The sequence below is a fragment of the Buteo buteo genome, chromosome 19 (genome assembly GCF_964188355.1).
Source record: "Buteo buteo chromosome 19, bButBut1.hap1.1, whole genome shotgun sequence".
NCBI classification, from domain to species: Eukaryota; Metazoa; Chordata; class Aves; order Accipitriformes; family Accipitridae; genus Buteo; species Buteo buteo.
In genome coordinates this window covers 28422377-28448268 of record NC_134189.1, presented here as the reverse complement: position 1 = coordinate 28448268, position 25892 = coordinate 28422377, and the positions used below count along the sequence as shown (strand labels likewise).

General features: G+C 42.0%; 1 long non-coding RNA gene across 1 annotated transcript; it reads right to left on the bottom strand.

Annotated features, from left to right (window-relative positions):
* On the bottom strand, nt 1-25729 carry LOC142042186 (uncharacterized). The gene is made up of 2 exons (XR_012653647.1): nt 24201-25729; nt 1-3742 (listed from the first exon to the last, which is right to left on the bottom strand). It is a non-coding gene; the product is annotated as an uncharacterized LOC142042186 (long non-coding RNA).
* Nucleotides 25730-25892: the final 163 nt, after the last annotated feature.

The following is a 25892-nucleotide window of genomic DNA, read 5'->3' as shown; positions in this document are numbered from 1 at the left end:
TTGAGATAAGAATGGTTTAATAGAACAGAAAAGAAGAAACTAATAATGGTAACACTAATAAAATGACAGCAGTAATAATAAAAGGATTGGAATATACAAATGATGCACAGTGCAATTGCTCACCACCTGTCCCAACTTCTTGTGCCCCTCCAGCAGGAGAAGCTGAAAAATCCTTGACTTTAGACTAAACACTACTTAGCAACAACTGAAAACATCAGCGTTATCAACTTTCTTCTCATACTGAACTCAAAACATTGCACTGTATCAGCTACTAGGAAGACAATTAACTCTATCCCAGCTGAAACCAGGACAACCACACAAGACCCTGTGAGTTCCTGAATGGACTTTAAAGTGCATGCTTTTGTACCAGATTTCTGCTGTTCAACCAGCTGCAGAATGTCATGTCATGCCTGGTTAACTGGGAGCATGTGTACATGAAAAGACAACTCTGAGCTGACTGCACCAGTCAGGCTGTGGTATAGCTGGGTTTGTGTCGCGATGTAGGGAGACTTCACTGCTTCTGGACAGCAGCTCAGCCTTCCGTGTGCAGCTGAGCAACTGTGTGGATTTAAAGGGTTGGGATGGCATTGCACTAGGGACTCTGTCCTGTGCTTTGCAATGCCTACTTTTAAGGTACTTTTGTAAAACCGCTCAGATACCTGATCAGCATCTCCTAGCAATTACAGCTTTATAAATCTGGCCTCCAGGCTTGAAATTTGGGAACAAATGTGTTACAATAAATTAGCTACTATAGCTGTGCAGTCATTTTTACACTGAGGATATAGATAGCAGTAAAAGGTCACCGCAAAGAAAGGAGCTGCTCAGCTGGGCTTCTGAGGAGTGTCTAGAATTGTTTTAATCATCAACCAGTGTTGATCATGGTTCTAGACTACTTAGCTCAGAAGACAGTAAATATGCCATCCTGGACAATCTCTTACACGATTTCAGAAAGGTACAGAACAACAGTCTCTGCTACACATTCATTACAAAAATTGCCTTGCATCAACACAGAAAACTGACTGGATACACACAGCTGTGAGGCAGCTTTCTGCCTCATTTACTAATGAATTTCTGGGAGAGGAAAGGCCAGAAGGAAGAGATTAAAGAGATTGAGGGGAAAGCATTAATAAAAGAGAAACATATCTGTGCTACTGAGATGAGCAAGTTAGAACGTCAGGGAAGAGACAGGATGATCACAGACAGGTGGTGTAAATGTGGTCAGTCTAGGAAGAGTGGAAGTGCTTACCAGATAGAGGTGGAAGGATCTGGATGCTGAAATGAATGTGCCACATTGCTTGCAAGAGTGGGTGATGGCTTGGCACTGAGCCTGCTGCAGTCAGGAGCATTAAAGGTCCCAGAAACAAGACACAGAAATTGAGGGGGGTGGGAAATGGAAGACCACACAAGGGGCCTAAAAAAAGGTAAGAGCAGATTTATGTAGTAATATGATCCATACTAAACTACTATAAATGTTGACTAGGACTTAAGATGCAGACATTGAAGAATACCTGACTGGAATTACATGAGCCCATCAGCATGAATGTGGCTATTCACATACTTAAAATGACCATGTGCTTTAATACTTTATTGCATTGATGTGTCAATAATAAAGGTGTTCAGATGTGCAAACTTTGAGCAGGAACTGATAGTAGTAATGTCATTAGTGACACAACTAGCATAATGTTCTGTATGTTCATCCATGTATGTGTCACGTACATATGCATTTAACTAGTCATCTACTGCTTCAGGACAGATTTGAGTCAAGCTAATTACGATGATCAAGAAAATAGTTGCTGTTGAGCTCAGTCTTGGCGGTTCCTCTGTCAAGTTGTTCTACTTTATATTCTGTCTGCATTTGAGCACATACCCATGACAGTTGTCAAGGTTAGACTCATTCTCAAAGGCATTCTCAGAGAGTCTGGTATTGTAAGTTGTATCACCTGAGCCTCGAAACATACAACTTGGGAGGTGTGATGAGAAAACCTTTATCTGGGACACTAAGCAGCTGGCTCACATGGTTCTTACAAATATGCTTGCTGCTTATTTTTAACTCCTGGGACAATCCTGGGGTAAGCACTACCTTCATTGTATGTGAGACACTAAATAGCAACAAAATGTCTATCGTGAACACTGTGTTTGTAAGAACATAATTCTTATAGACTAAAATCAATGCAAAATCCTCCTTCCTTCTCTTCGGTAGGTGTCTTTGGAGCAGATGGTGCCTGGTATGTTACCTGCGAACTTGAGCTACAACAGTACTGCCGTCCAACACCGTCCTCAGCTGAACATGTCTCATGTTCTCAAGTTAAAGTAGCTAATACCACATATGATTTATCATACAACTAGAGTGCTTCTTTTTGATCTTCAGAGGAAGCTTTGGGTTTTTTGTTGTCTGAGTCTGAAGTTTGTCTCGAGCTGTTTCCTAGTCACTCATTTGATTCCTAGGTGTGTGGTGGAGAAAGAGGAGTTTTAAGGGACTTTCCTTTTCTGTAATCGTAGGCAGTCCAGGATGACAGCCTCTGTAGGGTAAATACCCATGACACCTACTGATTGCTGCTGCAGCTATTCTGAGGAAAAGTGGCTATTAGATTCTAGCAGAATACTCAGCAGTGGGAAAGCATAGTGATTGGAAAGAACTTGAAAAGGTGGAAGGAAGTGTCATGACAGATGCCTCAAGGTGGATAGTTACTCAAAGCATCAAAATATCATTCCTACAGCTCACAGTATAGAGAGTACAAGTTGCAGGTGTGGACCATGATCTTGCTGCTTGGTGAACACAGAGCAAAGTAAACCCCCCTCACAATTATTCCAGACACTGTGCAGTAGCAGGCTTACACTGCTGAAAGGGAAGGAGGTATTTTCTCATACAAGTGTTTGAATAACATTTCTTATTATGTGAATGGAGTGCAGACAGAATAGCTGTTAGCACTTGAGAAACTGCAGCCTAAACTTTCCCTGTGTTTTGCTAAGGCTTGTTGTGTGAGTGGTGGCAGTCACTGTAATATTCTTCAGGACATGTCTTCTTTCCAATCCTGCCTGTTGCTCCTTGTGCAAAGTGTGCTCCCTGAAGGCTAGTGTGGTGCGGGAAGGGAGAAGCTAAGCTCTTCCTCTCTTCTTACCACAAAATCTGTCAGCAGGAAGAGAGATGAGCAATGCCTTCAGCATTGTCTGCACAGATTGCATAAGGCACGGGGAGAACAACCCTCAGGTACCCAAGAGTGACTACACAAAACTGACTGAACCTTCCCTGTGTGTAAGACTCCGTGACTGGTTCTGTGAGAACAGCAGTGTTAATTCATAGAGGCCTGATCATGCCTAGGTGTCTGTAACAGAGATTAAAACCCCACATTACTACTGTGCATTACTATATTCCAGGCCTCAAGGCCACTCTGCCCTGCAAGTTCTGAAGTGAAATGCAAGTGGAAAAGCAGGCTCTTTTAGTGGCACTTGCTGTATTTGGAAATGAAGTGGTTCATCTTTCAGCTGCCAAATTCACGTGTTGACTATTGCAAAGTTAAGAGATTTTTGGTTCCAAACCACCTCCAGCTCCATCCTGATCCTAACACTTAGAGCTAACAGTAGGGTTCTTCAGACAGTCAGTCAGAAGGGCTATGGTACATTATCTGCTGGCATGTGGTGGTATCATGATGATTCTGGATGTATCATCAGCTGCATGATGAAAGCACCTGTGATGATGTAATGTGTCTTCTGCAAATGGCTGCAGTCATTCCTGTGGGCGGACCTGTAATGAGGATAGAGGTCACAATCTTTAAAGAGTATGTCATATGTTCAGGTGTAATATGACTTATCTTAACCAGACTCATTAATTATGCTAGCAAATAGCTCTGTATGTTTTCCTTACACTGTATGTTACACCCTCAGTAGCAAGCCTACTTGTTTGCAAAATATAATTTAGAGGCTTTGGAATATAGTAACCTGCTATTATTGCTAATAACCTTTATCATAGTTTAGGTACTGAGTGCTAAGAAAGCATAGGTGCTGGGTCTAAAAAAAAAAAAAGCCAACAAAACCATAAGACTGCAATTTAAATGCCCAATCCCGACTCTTTTCTCACCAGTTTCTATGGGACTGATCATATGAATTAGGGATGTAGGCTTAGTCTCTAAAAAGAGAAACAGTACAAATCAGATGTAGTCCAGGAGAGATATATGGTTCTGAAGTTTAAGCATGTGGATGGGAAATAGAAGTCTTAGTTTCTAATCCCAGTTTTGCTCTAATTTACTTGACGTCCCCACTCAAGTTCTTAAACCTCCTCTTTCTGTACTTACAAAATGCAGCAAATGTCTTTGTCTTAGTGTCTTGGAGTCTTTATGATGGATTTACTAAAGCCTCCTCCCTTATAGCAGCCTCTTCTGAGCTAAATGTGAGTGTTTACCGCATGTCCAGTGCTGTGTTCTTCCTAGCACAAACTCGAACTCCTAATACTTCATACTTGTTCAACCTTCAGTTACACAGCAGAGCAACAATGGCTTTGCAAGACTATTACAACTTAATCCTCTTGCTTGTCTTCTGTCACAAGTTTACTAACTCTGGCACCAGGACATGTATTTGTGACCACCTAGTGAGATGAACAGTACAAATCCGCTCAGGAAACACCCGATGCCCACACATTTAGTATAGTGTGTATAAGACAGGAAGGGATAATAGGAGAAGTTAAGGCTCAGAGCTACTTTTATGACTTAGGAAAACTGAGCAAAAACTGATTTTTAGTTGAGAGACAGCTGCAATGAGCACATAATAAAAATCTTCTGTGGGAATGATTTAGAGGAAATGAAATTTGTCTGTATCAAGCACTGGTACGGAGAGGACAATTGCTGGGGAAAGAGGCTGTTAGAAAGAAGCAATTGCCCAGTAAGTTCTGCACTGACAGGCTTGGGAGTTTCTGACCTAGCGCTGCAAGCTATTCTGGTTATGTTCAGTATCTTGTGTGGCTTGTGCAGGAAGCCATTCCAGAAGCAGAAAGCAAAGTGTCTGAGTCTGCCTGTGTTAAGATGCCATCTAAACCGACTACATTAATTTTCTGAAATAAGTCTTGTTTTCTCGCAGATGAGCCTTTCTTGTGTTTACATTGAAGGACCCTGAATGAGGGCCTGGGCAAACAAAGATGAAAAACACATTTGTGAGAAAGCTTCAAATCCCCATCATCCCATCTCCCTGGACTGTGGCCTAGTCATCAGGTTATACACTGGGTGAGAATAAAGGCCCCCCCATGGTTCCTGTGGATGCTGTGGACTGGAAAAGTCTTGGGGCCAGCAGGAGGGAAAACTTCAGAAGTGCTTCCCAGGAGTCTTTGCCTTCTTTCCCCTGGTACTGGGCAAACTGAGTGCTGGGGCCATTGGCTGGCTTAGTGATGCAGTTGTGATCAGGCTGGGATTTAGTACACAGCTCTAGGGCCCTACAGGTAATGCTTTTATTAAATTTGTATTATTTTTTTCATTCTCCTCTTTGTTCTTAAAAATCATGGTAGAGAGTTCCTCAGACTGACTGTCTTGAATTGAACTGAATAGTCATAATAAATACAGCTCAGGCCATAACTGAAGATATTCTACACATCTGAGGATCCTGTACTCAGCAAAGTACTAAATAGCAGATAGAAATCAGGATAGGTTTATCTGTTACTGAATCTTTGCCACTACTTTGAAATGGGTAGTAAAGGAGATTTCTTTGCATGCAGATGAGAAATCAATATGAAGACAGAAGCCAATCCTAAAGGAGCTATGTGCAGATGAGCATGAAAGGTTTTCAACTGCTGTTAGTACAGATAAAAGCCTCCTGGACAATTTAACTCCAAGCCAGTAGCTACTAAATCAGTGATGGGTGTCCTGAAAGGCTGTGGCAAGAAAAGTACTTTCATGATGGAGGTGATTTGGAGAGAGGTTTACTGCAATGGCAAAAGCAATTCCAAGGGTCCTATGTACTTAGGAGTCTGTCAGAACCAGAGAAACAGGAGAATATGAAAAGAGCTTCTCAATCCCAGTTACTCAAGCTAGCATGCTCTGGAGAAATCTGTCCTATAAGTCTCTAAATACCATGCCAGAGTGCCTTAACTTTTCATGTTGCAGCTGTGTTCACATTGCTATTAGGTAGTGAGGTGCAACTGGCAGTGATGTGCCAAACATCTTATGCTTTACAACAGTTAAGTTTGATTTTTGAAACAGTCACTAGGAAAAGGAAAATGTTCAGGGGTACTCTCTAAACTTTAACAACAGTGAAATTGTTCAAGTCCTTACTATTCTCTTGCTCGCCTATAGTCTTCCAAAGCACAGCTTGATTTTTTTTTATTTTTTTTTTTTCTCAGAAGCTCAAGCTGAGGGTGATACACTGGATTGCTGCTGAAGGTAAGGCTTTCCTTTATAACAAGGGATGTAAAGGCTTCAGCTGTGGTGGTACATTTGGGCAGGAAATGCTCTTTGGGTAGGTCTGCTCTGCCTTTCACACATAGACCCAAATCCATTATCGAGCTTCAACTTCTTATTCATAATGGAGGGCCATATGTTCAAAAAACATTAATGTTTCCTAAACTACTTGGGTATTTACATTGTGAATTGCACTGAAACTGGAGATAGCCTGTAGAGGTTCTCCAAAGCACCACTCTACGTTCACTACAGGCTGTGCTGAACAAGTAGCCTGCATTGTTCTTGTCAAATTTAGTTTTCAAATGGAGCACTATCTTTGACCAGAATCACTGTTTACTCATTTGTGATGTGACCTTCACCTGAAGAAAGGGCCATCGTTTTCAAGTGATGGGAAGTTGCTGTGTTTTGGATGGGTGTCCCTGCTCTCCCAGCCAGAGTCCTGCAGTAGCGATGTACACTCATTGTGTGAGCACTCCTCTGATCTGCTTTACTACTAGGTCATCCAGGCTAGCTCAGTCACTCTTGTGTTTCTATAGCAAATAAAACTAAAATGCATGACTCCGCATTGAAGCAAATAATGTATGCTCTATGGCTTTTACCAACTTTGCTGTGCGAACCAGTGATCTCTAGGAAGGAGTAGCAAAGAGACAAACAAGACACAACTGCTCCATAGATTTACAGCATGAACTTGTGGCCAAGCTCATGTTTGACAAATTAAATAGAGCATCCTTGGTCTTCAGTGATTATGTTGCTTTTGGTTTGCACTGCAATAGTTATTAGCTGAGTCAGAATTGCTGTGTTTCAAAATGAATACTTTTTTTATTATGAAAAATAAGAAGGAAGTATCCACTACTCATGTTTCATCTGGCAATATTTCCAGTGCTAGAGAATACACTTAACAGCAGTATAATTCCAGGCAATTTCAAAAAAAGTGTACAATTTTCTACACTGCAATTTCAGACATGGCAATTTGCATTCACAGACTGAAACTGCAGTGACTGATGCAGCTTCAGATGCTTCTTTCTCTTTCAAGGGGGTGGTTTCCAACTGAGGGCTACAGCTGTGACTACCAGATGTCATCCCTCAACACTAGGGACATAGTGAGCATAAACTGCATTGCTTTTCATCACTCCTCTGTCACAGGGATGAAGCAGTCTTGGATTTAAATGGATTTTGGTTAAAAAAGGACACCTCATAGCCTAGGTAAACAATATATGCAAGGAGAAAGCAAATGGCACTTCAGCTGTAATAAGGAGTCTGTTTTCCTCCCCAGTTCTAGGTACTGCATGACCTAACCTTTGTAACTCTTGTTTAAACTATCCTTTAATTATACTGTTGCATTTGCAAAAGCCAGGCACATGTTGAATGGGGCTGCCAGAATTTAGCAAGAAATTCAGCCTGCCAGATTTTGAAAATCTGACTTGAAGGGAAGTGTTCTTTCTTGCACAACAAACTAAATCAATTCCTAGTTCTCTTGTACCTGGCTTTTCCCTCACTTGATTTATATTGCGTTCCATGCTGTTACACACAAATGAAACTGGAGAAAATTAATAAGAAAGAAAAATTTGGCTTAATAGGTCTGGCTTTGGAGTTGAGAAACCAGAACCCCCATTGCCTGTGTATGTGCCTTCCAGCTACTGAGACTGTAAACCCCGTGTTGGGAATAGGACTGCATTAATCTGTGCTAGACCTGCTTTCTAGATTACTGCTGTTGGCATTACAAAGGAAAAGCCATAGGATTAAGCAAAATAATAGTTACTGGACTACTGGTTGCATATTTACTTGTAAATACTGTAACACCATTCACTTTTTGCTCTTTGACAATTTATATCAGCTAAATACTTGAGTGCTATGTTTTTCCTCCTGTAAATGTCTAGTGATACATTGCCCATTAGGTCATAACAAATCTTCGTTTTAAGTGCAAAGCCTCAACCAAAAAAGGTCTGGTTTTTATATATGATTCCTTGTGGTTTGCAAGAAGTGAGTGAGCAGTTAGGTCTTAGATCTGGTTTTTGTTCCTTCTCTGTAAAGGAGGGCAGAAGAGTTAGAATGAGAAAAATAGAAGTTATATTTTGTACACATGGTGTTGCACTAATAATAATGAATACAGAGGTAACATTCTGTGGTCCTTTGAATCTGCTGTTACATAGAGAAATCAAACTACTGAAATACAGAAAATGGACTATAAGTCAAACAACATTCAGAGATTTTAACTGGATCTTATGAGCTGCAGCAAGGTTTTGGGTTTTTTATTACTATGTAGATTTTACTTGCAGTTTCATATATGCTTGATATATATGCCTCGGAACTTATGAAAATGACATTACTGCAATGCAATATTTTCCTTTGCTCTATAATCTCTTTTATGATATGTTTAAGAGTTGTTTCAAGATGTAAAAGTTTTTCTTTCTCTATATTGTACTCTTTTCTAATTGTGAAATAAACATTTGACAAGCTTGGTTGCATTGTCATTCTTTGCAGCGTTGCTTTGAGGATCTAATTTATTTTGTCATTCCAGGAACCTACAAATTAATCAAGCCTACTTGACATCAGGAATGTTTTTTAACAAAAGATAAAATCTTTAAATAGAATTAGAACTGCGTCTTAAACTCAATTAAAGCAGCTATTTTGTGTGCATTAAACTTAACCATTCCTGTTGTGAAGCAATGACAGCACATACCCCTGATCCCACAAAAAGCTTAGCATATTAAAGAACAGTTTCAGACTGCTGTTCTGTCACACTTTCTCCTGATCAGTTACTTCCCCATCTCCTCCTTTTCCCCAGCCTCAGCTGTTCATTCTTGCTTATTTGCTTCTATGCCAGCTTCTCAGTTGTGTTATTTTGACTGCTGCTGTGGCTGCTCATTCACCTTGCAAAACAGACCATGGTGAAAGAGGATAAGCTGCAGTCTTCTGTAAGTTCAGAGTTTTTATTGGGAGGAGGAAATAAAAGGTGTGAGGGTGCTGACAGTAATTACTTAACTGCAAATGATTTTCCATTAGGGAGTCGGGCTTCTGGTTGGCAGAATATCAGTGAATGAAATACAGAATTTATACAGAGTAAGATTTTTCTTTAGAAGAAAACCAGAAATATATACGTATTAGGAATACAACATAGAACTATTCCCTATTGGTACTGCAGGGCACTGTTTCTTTGACCTAGAGTCTGTGCCCTGCTGACGGGCCACAGTACATGAAAGAGAACAGAGAAATCTTGGCAGAAATGGAAACAATCCCACTCCATTCTGGGAAAATAAAAAGATTTTATAATCTAGTATTTAATTGGTAGTACATGGTGACCAGGATGGCAATACTGAGCAAATTTCCTTAGGTTTATTTGGAAAACAGTTAAGTGCTCATTGAGTTATCTCTTGCTCTTTTTAAAGGTCCTGTGGGGATCTGAGGAATTAGTCACTTAGCTGCAACTGGAAGATCACAATGAGATGTGGGGAAAACTTTCTTTTTTCCACATTTTCTCTGGGAGTTTCTTAGGCAACTAAATTGGAATTATGCACACTTTCTTCAAAGCTAGGAAGCAGTATGTTATGGCTTCATTCAGGAGACTTGGTATATTTTGAGGACAGCTTTGGTCGGGTTTGATTTCTCAGGAAGGGAAAAGGAATAATGGTATTGGTTTAAGCAGAAGACTGGAACTGAAGTTCTGGATTCACTAAAGCTAGGAACAGATAACAAGGAAGGGAATGGATGCATCCCCTCAGTAGGGGACATCACAGCCAATGCACAAGATCAGGAGTTGTAGGAATGTGTTTTATCAGTGTTGGTTGCATTTTGAAAAGCTTTTTGAGGTCTTGGGCTGAGAGCTGACTGAGGTGTCTACAACTCAGGATGAATAAAGTGCTCGTGAGCAGTTTGGGATATGTACAGGGCAAGCTGTGTACAATAGGCCTCCATCTGACATCGGACCCTTTGTACTTCTAGGATTCATTGGTGAGTGATTAACAGCTGGACAGCCAAGAGCTTCTAGCTGGACCTTCCCATCAAACTATGGGGGAAATAAAATTCCCACATGCTCTTTCTGTTGGACATTGGATTTGAATGTAGATTATATGAAATTGTGTTTTACAAAGTGACTGGTAACTTTAGACTTGTCTAAAGACCCTTTCAAACTAGCTACACCCCTACCCCACAAATTTAGAAACTGATCTGGGAAGGCTGGTTTGTCTCTACGTGCTCCTTGAAAGAATTAGAGAGTTATAACTAATCTCAGTTGACCCATCAGGGGTGACCTACATGAAAATATTTTTAGCTGTAGACTCAATAAACCTCTTAATGCCTCTTTAAGATGGCATCCATGAAAAGTTTTTTCTTCTGGATTTTTAACTTCCCATCAGGCAGACAGCCCTCGAAGTATTGTTGTCAAGGGCTGGCTTTCACAGCTTACCCACTGCTAATAGATATTTTCTATGAAGAGAACAGATTGCTTGCACCTGACAACAGGAGAAAGTCTCTTGTTTATCAATGTTTCCACTTTGAAAAGTGTTTTGGCTGGATTAATGGGGACAGAGCTGCAGAACCTGCATGAGGAAGGCTGGAGTGCTGCCTGGTGTTATGACAACAGAGCAAGGAATCTGCTGCCTGCAAAGGAAAAGTGCAAGGAAGAAGGACATTCAAGGACAGGCAGAAGTACAAGAGGTAGCAGTCCTAATGCCAGGAAGATGGTAGTTCTGGTAATGTAAACCCAGCTGGTGTCACCTTCTCTTCTAGCAGTTATTGTAATGAGTCACCGAAAAGAGCAGCTGATGACTCCTGAGCAGGTGCTGCAGCTTATACAGCTACCTGGAGTCACGAGGAGTCACGCTGATTTATTGGAACAGGCTTCCTATGCCCAGAGGGCAGGGCCAAGCGTCTACAAAAAAAGTGCTCCCAAGACTGATCTTTTGTCCTTCTCTCTGACCTTCACCCTGTCCCTTGTCTAGCTTTGTCTAGCTAGACATGCCCCTAGGCCAGCTTCCTTGCTCCCTATGTGCACCACTATATGCCTTACCTCTCTGACTTTAGAGCACGCAGCTGTCAAGTGCCTCTTTAAGAAACAACGTCTCATCATGTCTGGATAGCAAATAGAAAGGGGAACCTCTACCTCCATTGTTCCCTATTATAATCTTAATTATGTTACTAGACATATCTCAACCTCAGTAACTGTTAGATGTGAAATGCAGCCATTAAACGGATGCCTATAGAGCTTTCGATATGGAAACACTTGCTGTAGGCTGCAGTATGGTCTATATGCTGTTTATAGCAAGGTTGTGGTCTGAGACTTGCCAAAATTGAATGAACAGCCCAGTAACAGCCAATGGGCACAGACTGAGACAAGTTGTATCCACCTTTGTGGCAGGTAATCGTGACTGAATCTTGGTTTTTCCAGAGACTGCACCCTGCTCTTTGGGGCCAGGGTTTTCATGGCCCCACAAAGAACAGCATTCTCTTGGTACTCATAAAAAGGCGGAAAAATGCAAGCAGACACCAAGGTTAGAAAGTGTGTCTATAAGCATATATGTGTCTATGTAGTTAAACCATTTATGCTAATAGTTTGTGATAGAATAACACCTCAGTTTATAAACCTATGATGCAGCGAAAGACATAAAATTGTATTTCAGTGCTTATGCTGTTAGTTGTTTTGTAGATCTATGTATTATTTTTCATGGTACAGTGGAGGTAGGCAAAGCAACATCGAAGTCTTCTCTGAGTAGAGATATCAAAATATGTGCCTTAAATTATGCCAGAAAAACAGCTTACCCTGATGATACACTGTGCATAAGGCATGATTATCTAGCTGAACTTTGAAACGCGCGTGTGAAATTATGCTAAGCCTCTAGTTCCACTTGGCGAATTTAATGCAAGATAAAGATTAAAGCTACTAAGTGCATTGTCTTTTTGTTTTCTGAATATGCAGAACTTCTGCTTATGTTGATCTGGGCAATGAATGAGATTAAAAGAGGTCATCTAAAGATAAGATTGCTTATCCCAACTACCTGTATCCTTTCTTCCTCCTAGTCTCCCAGTTAATCTTCACTTACGCTGCTGCATGCCTGGGGCAGGAGAAAAAAAGAAGTGGTGTTTCTTCTGAGCTAGTCCAGAATTACCTCCCCCCTTCCATGGAGCATCCAGAAATGATGGAACACTTTTGCTATGGTAGGAAAAAGCCTGTTGTTGTGTTCAGAGAAAAAAAAAAAGTAAGAGCGTGCTATAGGAGAGTGAATCCTCTGCCTGCCACGTGTTGCAGTCGTTATGAGCTTCCTGTGACCTTGCTGTATTTCCTGGGAATAATCAGTATTAGCCTCATCTCTTGTGCAGTGGGGTACGTATTTTCCCCTTCCAGAGGTGGCAAAGAAGGGGTTGGTCTGTGGCTATCAGGACTGCAGTGTCTTATTCCGAACATCATCTTTTGCTGAAATGAGGAACACAGTTCAGCTAGATGTAATGGGTTTGGGACTGTGCTTTGCCTAGGTGTGTGTACGTACCGAGGCGGGGCTGAGTGGGAAATCAGTGGGCAGAGAGAGGCAGCGTTCCCTGGAAGAGGGGTGGATAGAAATAGGGAATTTTCTTATTCAGAACTTGACTCCAGTGAGATTAAACTTTATTCTTTGCTTTTGAAATTGACTGGAGCAAACAAACCTTGTTTCTTGGGTTGACCAAAGTCAACATTTAGTTAGGGAAAGGACAATCGTTGTATTTCCTCTCTATTTTTGGAGTAAGATAATTCATTCCACATGACAAGTCAGGGCCAGATCTATCACTGTGGGTAAAGTTGAAATTAAGACTTTCTCTGAATGTTCCAGCTGCGAATTAAGATCAGAGTCTGGTTGTTTCACAACATAACTGACATATCGCTCCACAGCCAAATTCCCTACAGCAAGCCAACATTTGGCAGCTGTGAAAGAAGGGCGGGGGGGAGTGGTGAGTATGGGGTGGTGGTGTGACACAGTGGCCTAGATTAGTAAATTAGAATGGATTAGGGAAGGGGAGAAAGGGATTTTGTGCCTTCCCAGTATGTGGACAAGAACTTAAGGCACAAGAAGGTGACAATTACTGCATTGTACACAACTCAAGGTGGTTAAAAACGTAAACAGCGTGGTCTACTGCAGCATTTCTCAGAAGGCACACCTACAGACATCAGAAATACATTGGGGGCACCTATATGTGCCTGGGGCATACAGAGAGCAGATTTGGGCGGGCGGGGGTGAGGACAGACCAAAAAAACCCCCACTCTTTTTGTCACAGCAGAGACAGAAACTGCAAAAGACTAGACTTCTGAAAGAACTAAAGGCAGATACAGCAGCAGTCTGGTTTCCATGGCATGTTTTTTGGGGGGAATGGCAGAGGGCAGAAGAGATGAAGGTCCGTCTCTCCCCACGCCAGAGGCAGCCGACTGACGCACTAACCAGCTTTGGCTGGCACCGCGCTGTGCCCTCTCCCTCACACGGCCAAGGGAGGGAAGCAGGGTCTGCCCACCAGTCACGAGAAGATCAGAAATGTGCCTCAGCACCCACAGCCTCGCTGCGCCCACCCCCGTCTTACGGTGAAGTTATGCTACGGACAGAGCCCATCCACCAGCTGGCTCCTGCCAAGAAGGGAAGGACTGCCCCTGGTACTTGCTTAGCTGCTCCTTGCTGAGCCAATTTAGCTTTCTAACCCAGCAAACTATTCGCTTTTGTCTTTTTGAATTTACCTAATTGACTTGGCTAAGCCCAGGATCAGAGAAGTGGCAGGAGAAGGAAAGGAAGATGAGGGCATACAGACATGGAAGCAGAGGAGGAAGGAACAGAGAAATCGGGAGTGGACAAGGGGCAAAGGGATGAAATATGGAAGTATCAGAACATGAAGAGTCCTTGGTCTTGCAGTAGAGCAGAGGTGGGAAAGATGTCAGTACTCCTGGTCCAAAGAAACACCTACCATAAGCTGCATAATTACTTATTTCAGGAGAAGAAATCTTACAAATAAGGATAAAATAGGAAGGAAGGTCCCAGAGCACAGGGTGTCCTTCTACATGAGGGGTTTGGGCAAATCTGACTGAGAAAATAGACAAAGTAACTATTACAGAAAAGGGACCAAGAAGTGATAAGCAACCACCTATATGTCCTAAGAATACATTAACGTATTCCTATTGTGAAAACAATGGGCGTCTGTAGATGCCAATGGCTATTAGAGTGAGGAAAGGACAGTTGGTTTAAGGTGAATTGGGGCTGTCATGTCCTAGATGTGGCCCTCAGTTTAATTGTCACTGGCCTTGTCCATAAGCACAAGTGAAGATCAAAGAGGAGGATTATTCAAACTTTTGTGATTTAAGGTTTGGCCAAAGGATGAATAGGTAAAAATAAAGTTTTATATCAGTTCCAACTCAATTACAGACAAACAACATAGAACAGATTCTTCCTTCAGAAAACTCAATCTCTTGGAAATAATAAATCACAGCAATGTGACAGTTTCAGCAATTTTCAATGATAAAAGAACTGCTTCAACTCTTATATTTAATAACCAATTTACATCCAGTAAGGTAAAATATTTAAACTCATTTTGGTTTAGATCCATATTAATATTAATTTGGTTTATATACTTTAACATTACCAAAACCACTTATTCAAAGGAAACATTTGAATTTTCACACGGAAATATTTCCAAATAACCATTTATTTTCTTCTTCATAGCAAAAGAAAAATAGTCTGGATTTAAATTCTAAATCAGAATGTAATCAGAGTTGAAAATACTAGACTTTCTTAGAGGAAACAAGCTGTAAAATCATAAAAAATGGAGTGCAAAACAGCTACAAGAGGATGTATTGATTCTGTTCTCATTTTTCAGCTTCTCTTTTGCTGATGCAAGAATGGGATTTATCAGATATGAATATCAGGTCAAGAGGAAAAACACGCTACGGAAATGTTCCTATCAAATTGTAGCAAATATTTAAATGAAGACCAGATGCTGCAGTGAAACAAAAATTTAGCAGAGCATCAGCACAGTGTATGAACTGACAGTGCTTGTTTGGGAGATCTGCTTCAGTCTTCAAGAATTTGGTCAAAACTCTTTGTATTAGTTTATTTCTCTAATGACAAATTCTGAACATATATGCTTATCAAAGTGAAATCTGTATTATAAAATGTGTAATGCTACGGGCTGTTCATTTAACACTAGACAATGAGCCCTGTAGTATGAATTTGACTGAACTGATTGACTCAGAAGTAGAAAACCAGGAAATGTACAATGAGAACGTGCATGGAATTTTTTCTTGAGAAACCACAACAAAAAACTCTGTAGCAGTCAGCACTGACCTATAAAAATAACTCTAAAATGAACTCACTCTACTTAAAAAGTCAAATTCCTGGATGAGCTACATGAGTTAGTTTCAGAATAATTCAATCATAACAGGGAAATGAGATGTTTGTATTTTAGAAGATGAATCTTGGGATTGGCTGCAATTTAGAAAACTTTGGTCACCACAATGTTTTAAATGCCTTCAATCTCTTCCTGTGGAGGCCAATAGAAGTTTCTTGAAGGATGCAGACTGTGATGTTAATGTTGCTTATGCAAATTGTCTCTAGCTGAAGAAGTAACCCTAGGTACATTTTAATTATAAACATTAATGGCTGGAGCGTGGTGGGGAATCTATCTTTCAATTGTCATCTTATGTGTCCTCAAATCCCTCATTAATTTGTTCTGCTGAGTTGCTTATAAGATTGTTGCACAATAGTGAGAGAAGTGGTAAGTCCTGACAAATGCTTACTTTGTAGAGAGATGGTTGTTCTATAAGAAATTCCTTTTCATACAACTGTTTCAAAACTGAGAAGGAGTTGCATTGGTCTGAGCATACTAATCATTGATTGCGGACATTGGGCAGCTTCTCAGCGTTGTACGTGTAGAAGACAACTAATGTGACTACATAGAGGTGCTTAATTTCTGTGCTTGCTGTCTGCCCCTACCTTTGTTCCTCTTCTTTGCTGTTTTCTTCAATCGAAGGTGGAGTTAGAGCTCCCTTCTCTGGACATGCTTTAGCAGGAGAAGAGAATGGCAGCGGTCCCCACACTGTCATGCACCACCCAGGGTAGCATGTTTGCTCAGGATCATAGCTGCCTCCTCACCTCAAACCATTCCACAACTACATGCATCCTCTCTTCTAGTTACCCCTGCTCTGCAACTGAAGTTCAAGCAGCCATACCACATAGGTGGCATGTCTCCTTTCAGGTCATCACTGCTGTGCTATTTTATGGGTATAGAACAATACTTTGTCTTTCTGGTACAAATTTTATACTATTTTTCTCACTGAAAAGCATCACTGAAGTAAGAGGAACTACTCAGAGTAAAAGTGTTATTCAAACAGAGCAGTTTACTGATTTCTAAAAGTAAATGCAAATTCACCAGCAGATTTGAAATGTGAATACAACGATTTGCAGCAATTGAAGATCTGGACCTGGCATTTATTTTTAAATCCTAATACCAATGGATAGGGAGTTGTTGATTTGTAATGGCATTTAAACAACTGGTGACACTGGAAGTCTACAGTAATATTCTTGCTGATTGTGAACTTCTGTAGGATTCCTGGTTAAGTTGGGAGCGTAGCAGGTTCTCATTTTCTGCTGTATAGATTATTGGCCTACTAAACAATTAGATCATATCTAGTGCCATCTAGATGAAAATGAAATGGTAATTAGACCAACAAAAGGAATTAGGTATTGTTATATTCACCATTTCATCGGCTCTCTTGAAACACTTGATCCCCTGGGATAAAATTTACAGCCTAGAGTTAAGGCTGTGCCTACATAACCCTGTGCAACATTTGGGAAGAATGGTGAGTTCTTCAAAATGGGATTCACAACAGCCAGGGCTTTGCACAGTTAGCTGCTTAAAAAAACTGACAGAAGGATGATGAGGACAGATGTTTACTTTAAGCCAATGTGATGCATAGCTTAGATGCCTTCCTCACTGACCTTAAATTACATCCTTCCTCTATAAACAAACAAAAAAAGCTCTCTATTCCTGTTAAAGCAGAGCTATAGGACAAAGAGCCTTCTTCAAGTCCTCCTCCTTGCACTATAATTCAATGATTAAAAGAGGTCCAGGCTGAGGAAGGTCACTTACAACAACTTCTATAACACAGCTGCTTGGCCCATAGATGAAGCTGTAGCCAGCTCTGATGGTTTCAGCCACTCTTCTCTAGCCATGTTCTGGAATAGCTGCTCCAAACTTCCAGCTCCACAAACAGGGTCCTCAGAGACCTTTTGGGAAAAGGCAGAATCCCTAAATTGTCTCCTCTTTCTTTCCTCCTGATTTTTAGGAAGCCTAGAGGCTACAGAATTAATTTAGTGTGACCAGCCACAACGGGCACTGGCCGGTTGTCCAACATCTTCACAACACAGGGATAACTTTCATTAAGTCCCTCAAATCTCCAATATAGCTGATTTGAAGAGAAAGGTCCCTAAACACTGTGCAGCATGCAGTGTACATCACCCCCATCCAGGCTGCCTGCCGTCTCAGCTCCCCTCACCCTCTGTTACGTGCCAGTGAATGCCTTTCCCCAGGTCACCTGGCTTACTGGTCACAAGCAGCAAGGAAGCTTGTCCATGGTGAGGCCACGGGTGGTTAGCTGGTCAGCAGCAGAATGGTTTAAGTTGAGAAACACCCCAGAGGAAAAAAAGCTATTTCCTGGCAATGTAGATCCTCCAGCTGGTCTACTGTGCATGGAAGTTTGTATGAGCACAGCCAAGGGTGGCAGAGGGCTGGCGGTGACTGCTCAGGTTGGTATTGTTGCCCAAAAGCTCACTGGAAATTTTTGGTTTGCAAGACAAACTGTGTGAACTCCTCTGGGCAACATTCTGTGGCACTTGTGAAGTCCCTGCTTCTTTTGTGCTGGCATTATGTGGCTCTATCATCCAGCCTGTGGGTTGGTTTAGCCATCTGCAAGGTGCAACTGTTTGGTATAATTTTCTTCCCTTCTCTAACTGGAAGGAAAAGATCCAAGAATTTTAAATCCCTGGTATTTAAAGAATCAAGGGAACCAGGACTACAAAGGCCTATATCTATGCACAGTGCATATGTTTATAACCCACCCACACACTCTGCTGACAGCGTCTTCACCTATGTTCAGCTCCATAATCTCCTCTCCAGAATTTCTTACCACATTTTCAAATGTTAAGAAGGGGCTAATGCATGCTAAGCAGCTTACGGGTTACTATTTACACAAGCAATCATTTTGTTTTATTACAGATGTAAGTTCCACACCATTCTCACGAATTTCCACCTCTCAGGAGTGCTGAATGAAGGACAAGCTGTTCCTGTGTCCACAGTTTCACTACAGAATGGGAACGTCTGTAAGCAGGTGAACATAAAATAATCTTCACGTGTATTTCCTGGCTGATGGATCATTGTGCTGCAAGACAAGATTCAAAACTTGCATCATAACTCTTGGGAAATATTCTGCCAGGGAAATTGTTCCTTATGTACACATTTATCTCTAGAATAATTCCCTAAATATTATTGGTCCTAGTCTTTAGAGCAATAACAGGTTTGAAGTCTTTTCTTAGGTCAAGACCAAGGAGAAGGCTTTGCTGAGAATCTGTCTCAGCAGCTGTTGTAAGGTGCTAATTATTAGGCCTTTTTATGACAAGATATTAGGTCTTTAAGATGCAACATTATTTGCCACCCAGCAGTTACCAGATATAGTAATATCCATAATTGTAATTAAAAATAATAATATAGTTAATCTAGAAATGACACAGCTTAAGAAAGAAAACAGTAGCCCCAGTACAAACAGAAAAAGGAACTTGCGCTCTGCAAGACAAGATTTGAAAAATCTAACTCTGGAGGCTATCTGAATTTCCCCCACAGTTTGTTAGCCATGCTCTTTTTTTTTAGTTTTCTGTCTTAATAACAAATCCTTCAAAAGTAACAAATAAAAAAAAAGCTAATGTTGCGAGTTAGCAATGGCCATGGTCATTGCTGTGTCTCATTTGTAGGATATATAAAGCTGTATGGGATCTTTTGCAACAAACTGTTGCCACATACATATCAGGCCACAAAGTTATGAAACAAAACCAATGTGAAAATATAAAAAAAAATGGACCCTGTTCATGTGAAAGAGTATTAGGCTATTTGTTCTATGCAATAGTTTTGAAATTATGAAGAGTAAAGGCAATGATTGTGGTATCAGACCTGAGAAGCAAATTGTAACTCTCAGGATTTATCTGTTTAACTTTGAGAATGAAAAACAGAGATCACACCAAGGAATTCAAGGTATGAAAATTCATTGCTTCTCCTGCCAGAACCAGTTACACTGGTTTCCAGGCACCCTCCAATATGAAAATATGCTAAGTGCTGAAGGATTTTTCTTGCTTTTAGAAATAAATTGACAAAGCAAGACTCGGGTCACAGAACTCAGTCACTGTTTTCATTCCTTTAGCATGAGGTGGATAGCTCTTGATTATTGGTGAGTGGATTACACGCACTGTGGATTAACTAGACCCTTGCCAGCAGCACAGCGATGCCGAGTGCATGATGCGTAGCGTGTGCCCCTTGCACCATGCTCTTCTGTCATTTAAAACACATTATGTTCTTGAGACAGACCTGTTTACAAACAAGTTGATCAAAGGCAAATGTGCTCAATATGTTTCATTAGTTACCACATGTTTTGTATTATCTTTTCTAAATTTGGATTACCACATTTCTCCCTCCCACATCACTTGGGAGTAAGCGAGGGTTGGCAGCAGAATTAGCATTTCAACAGACAGAATTTTTAGGACATGGGATGCACCTAGATCTGAGAACCTCCCATATATTTTGAGATTCAGCAATAGTTAGAAAATAGTAACAATAAATACAATACCAGCCAAAGTAACCAGAGAAAGTACTTCCGATATAGCTTCCAAAATGAAGTTCCTCGTTTTCTAAGAGCACACAGCTTGAAAGAGGGCCTGTCAAGAGATTTTTCAAAAGATAGCCCTACTACCCCTATGTTTCAGACATATTACAGAGAAAATAGGGGTCTACTTCTGCAGAATGACTTAGTGTTGGATCCTAGCAAAAGGTATGTGAAACGGATGCTTGATTCCCCGCCCGCCCCACTTTAAAAAAGATTATGGCAGAAGCCTACAGAAAACTCCACAGGTTGCTTTATCTATCTGGTTTTAGATTTTTGTATTGCTCCTTTCATACAGATCTTCCTAGCTGATTTCCCGTTGCTCAAACCGGAGCCTGTTAGTCCACAATCACAACTAAAACTCAGAACAGACTTCTTAGCTTAGTTCAAAGCAATCATTAGGATTGTGCTGTGAAGCTTGGAAGCTGCGCTAAAATTGCTCAAACTGTCAGCATCTACTGTATTAGATGTGTACAAACCAACTTTTAAGATCATACTTTTAAACTTCTCCTGCTTTACTATGCACTACCATAATCACTTAGGAACATAATCACCAGACAGATTATTAACCCAAACCCCAAAATCTTACTCAAACACTAGAAGATCAGGCCCAAGGGAAAAGCAGAGCAATAGCTTTCACCAAAATGACCTACTTGCCATCTCTTGCCAAAGAAACCTGAGAGTAGTTAACATGAGACCTTTGCAAGCTTAATGGGCCATGATACAACACGCAAAGAGAAAGAAATCCCCACCAAGGGCCTATGTCTTTGCTGGTTGATGTCGCTGTTTTAAACAGAACTGGAAGCTGCTAACGGAGCAAGAACGATGCTTGTGCCGAGTGTAGTTTCTCTGTGAAGGTTAGTATAGAGTGTAGTGAGGGTATCTCAGTTGGTGCTACAAACAGATTAAAAACTGTGAAAACTTATTTTGGCCAGGAAAATTCAAATATCCTTTCTCTGTCCCTGCTCCCCAGCGTCACAGCCCTGCAGCAGAAGTTGGTGAAGGGAGCGGTGCAGTGTGCCTGTGGGGCCTTGGCGCAAGGACTGTAATGGGATTCCTTGTCCGGGTTATGATCAGTGTTTGTCCTCAGCTCACCTCCCTCTGTAACTCAACACTTCTCTGTTCCTGCCCTGTGGTTCCTCTTGCATTTTAAACAGTAAAGGCTGTTTAATAGTCTTCTGGTCACCGATCCAGTAGGATTTCCCTTATGGTCTGCCCAAGTAGGATGATCATACAGGATGATCACACAAAAGGAGTAAAATTAATCTCTGTTATTGATTATAGTTTCTGTGACAAATTGGCATCTTCAGGGGAACATGGACAGGAGTTACCTGAGTAACAAAGACAGCACAGCCCATACTTTTTCTCCCCTGCATGCATTGAAACAAGAGGGGTAAACTCACAGCACCCCATATAAAGAGATCTCAAAGGGAGTGTAAGCAATCCCTTGTTTTTGCCCTTCGGGTCCTTTTAGGGAGAGGAGAACAAGGCTTTCTATCATGAGACAAGGTTGTATTATTCACCACAGGCAACTAAACCGTGCCAACAAATGCTTTGTTTCTTCAGAAATTTTTCACAGTAGAGCATTCCCAGAAAGGTGTTAGGCAGAGATGAGGCCTTGATGTTTCTAGATTAGGTAGATTATCACTTGATAAGGCCAGAATAATACACACATACACACATATACACGACAGACTGCACTAACAAGTTAAGGTAATTTTCCTGGGTTCCAGAAATTCTCGTAGGTACTTTGTCATCCTTCTGGAGAAGTGCTAGGCTATTGATCTGGCTTAACACTCAGTAAATCAGGCTTCTCCTCCAACTTTGAAACTGGCCTCACTGAGTGATATTGGGCTAACTTCACTACTGTATCCCTTTCCACCTCCCCCATGAAAATGGCTATCATGATACATCAATCTCTTCTAAAATGCTTTATGAAAAGTGAGATCAATGATTACTAATGAATCCCTGAAAGTCAAAAAGATCACAGAAAACATTCGCTGTTTCCAAGCACGGCTTAGCAATCATCTCTTGGAGCTCATATCCTCTTTCTGATGACAGAAATTCTCATCAGATTTTCAAGGCTGGCCAAGATCTCAGATCTGATGACTTGCCACCTGTCCAGTAGTGCTCTTGTTACCTTCTGCTCATGTTCTATCCTACATGGTTCCTTTTCCTATAAATTATATGCCTTCAGCTAGCCTAGTACTTAAATGGTACCTTTCTTCTAAGGAGTTAAAGGCACTTTATGAGTGCTCTGCTGGTTTCTCTCTTCTTTTACAATAGATTTGATTTAATCCGTATCTTAGGAAAGTGGCATGCCTGTATAATAATTAACAAGGTAACTAAATGGAAAGGATTAAGGGAGAAGCTTTTGGTGGTTACATGATGGACAGATAGCATGCCTGTTGAATTTACATGCCAGACATTGGGTTCGGTTAACTTCTGTTTACCGAAGTTTGTAAGCTGCATGCAGGTTTCCTGGTAGATTGTACCCTCACCAGACTATATTTGGTTTTCATCACATGGCCTTTCAGGCCTTACTTCATGTTCCCAGAGTTACAGGGAAATTATTATGGACTGGATTCAGTAAAGGATTTAGGACACATCTGCAACACAGACTGCAGCATAGTATACACATAGTGATACTTGAGATAAATGGGACAATCTTGAAACTGCATGTTGTACAACCACAGTAGGGTTAGTTGGTAGTGCTTGTGATGAGTTTGCATTGGTTTTCTCAGATGTCCCAGATTTTAGAGCTAGCTCCAGGATCTTTATCCTAAACAGCTATGTGCAGGGCAGCTAAACCTGTAACTGGAATTAAATAAACAAACTGAAAAATGTGAAGAAAAAGAAGGGATTAGAACAGGTTTTGGGAGGAAGGACAATTATCTTTATAGGTCTGGAGATAAAAGGGAGATGAGATAGCCAGTGATTAGCCAAAGGTTCAGTGTGTCAAACTAATCTACCTTTTTGATGAGGCAGCTGCTTTTCCTGGGAAGGGAAATGGGATCCATCCTGTCTATGTGTACCTCAGCTGATTTTTTTTTTTTTTTCCTGCATGAGAAGCTATTTGCTAAGCTGGAGATGACATAGTGAAGAAATTGCAAGATGTGTTAGGGAGCAGCCCAAGGAGATAAAAACAGGTACTGAAAAAGAGTAGGCATACGCAGGAAGGGGAGTCTGGTGTTGGGAACAAACTTGGTGTTGTCTACTGGGGAATTGCAGTACATTTAAGAAAAATTGACCTAAGCTGAGATGGGGAAGGACCTGGATCATAATATGAATCAGTGATTCAGCTTTCCTAGCAAAGACTGTGTAAGGCTCTTAATGAAACCCCAGCTGAAGGACTGGTTGCAGTACTGGTCGGGGAGCATTTGTAGCACCTTTCTCACGAGATGAAGCTAGAGGAGCTCAGCTCCCCAAGTATCACAGAATGAGGGCTGGCAGGAAATAAGGCTTATCACTCCAAACATTGTCAGTCACAGGTAAGAGGTACTAATGTAAAAGGACAAAGTACAAGAGCAGATGGTTATGAACTGGCTATGTATCATTCTATGGGAGAAATAAGACTGCTCCTAACTATTAAAGAAATGAGGTTCAGGAACAGCCTTCTACTGACAGTCTAGGGATAAAGAATATTTTTAAATGGAGTTGATCCCTACAGGCAAAATTGACATTAGCCCTGAAACACCCCTTGATGGAATAATGCTCTGAAAATCCCCTGCTCCCCTGCCATTTAACTGGCTCTCCCTGTCAAATTTCTGCAGATGTTCAGAAATGTCCCTCTCTGAACACCTCAGTGTTGCTTTTCCAAAAACATGGATTAAAAAATGGTACTCTCCTGCACTTAAGCTCCGAGTAAATAGCATGAGAGCACACATGGAGAGAATACAAAATACAGCCAAGCTGGCCCTTTCCTTTAGAAGAGAATGGAAAAAGATAGGGGTCATAGTCACCTTTTTAATGAAATAGGACTCTTCTCAGAAGCGTGGGATATGGTTTCATCTCCCTTTTCAGCTCCCTCCTTCCCTGTGAACTGAAAGGAGTTCAGCCTCACACTTTCCTCTTCCCTAAATGAAGGGAAGCGCCTAAATGACAGGCAGGATTTGGATGAGGACACTCTCTGCTGTGCTCATTGAAATGGTGAGATGATGAATGGATGAAGATGCATAGCCCAGCAAGGCAGAGGTGGCTAGAGAGCTAAGTTAGAGGTGGGGAAACTGGAAGTATGGCCCAGTGCTTGTGGTGCTCACTTAGAGGAAGAATCCTGAGTTTCTCATCATAGTGTTTTGTCTGCAGCTTGTTCAAAATCCCCTTGGTAAAACTCTGAGGAAACCAGCACCTTTTACAGGGAGCTGAACCCTGCCTGGATGTGTTCAGCCGCATTTGAGACTTCCAGAGGACTTGAGCAGAGAAACATTTAGGGCACACCTCTGGCCTGCAATGCAGTACTCCACAGAAATACCTGAACCAGTGGTGAGGAAAACAGTCTGCAGAGTTGAAAGCGTGATGGTGTTGCTACACGGATGCAGACAAGCATCAGGGCTGGTTGACAGCAACATGGCACCTTCTTCATACAGGCATGTTGTGTACCAAATAGACAGATCTCACACAGTGCTGTGCTAATAAACGTATGGGCCTGTTTGCGACTAAGTTAGACATCGCGATGTGGTGCTGCATTAAGCAGTTCTGTAAAGACAATTGCACGTGATCACCTCAACCAGCTGGTGTCAATCACTGTCAGTGTCCTTCAGATTTCCTGGAGGTCTTCAGGTGCTTAAAGATGCCATTATGACGCCTGGTTTCGATGGATCAGTCAGCTGGGTACTATTAAAACCGTCCGACGACACTGTTCTGGACTCTGAATGGCTTTCAGCTGCTTTGTTTGTACTTTGTTCTGGAAAACGTCGGCATAACGCAAACGCGGAGTTGTGCAGTTAATGGTTCGAGACAGAAAAAAGCAGATTGTTCCATCACCTTCCCTTTACAAGCCTAGTATTACCACCACGAATCTCCTTCTCGTAAAGTTTATTACAGGCTTATTAAGCAGCGCTTGCTCTTACAGCAGGTCGTGCAACACGAACGATCGTAGGCGCTCACATGACGCACTTATTCCTCTGAGCCTCGGATAACCGGGACGGTTGCTAAACCCGCACCTCCCGCCGCCTCCCCCGGGCTGTGGGCGCTGTGCCGCGTCCCGCTACCCCTGCGTGACCGGATCCCGGAGACGATCCCGCAGATCCCGGCCGCCGCCGTCCTTCCTTGTCTGAAGACCGGCAGGGCGCGTTCCGGCGTTACCACAACCCGGCTGCCGAGAGCCGGGGGGCCCCATTTCCCGGCGGACGGCTCTGGGTGGGCTGGCTGGTGCGGGACGGGCCCGGCGGCCCCGATTCCCTCGGGGGCAGGCAGAAGCAGGGCGGAGAGCCGGGGCCGGGGTCCCCGCGGCGGCCGCCCTAAGCCGGGGGGAACCGTGAGGGGCCGCGGCCCCGCGCCCTCCCTCCCTCTGAGGGGCAGCGAGAGGAGGCGGGACCTCATTTGCATCTGCCCTTGGGTTGGCTGGGGCGGCCTTGGGCCACCGGGGCGCGGCGGGCCGGCAGCGCAGGATTGGCTGCTGCGCGGGGCGGGCGGCGCTGGGCGCGGCCGCTGTG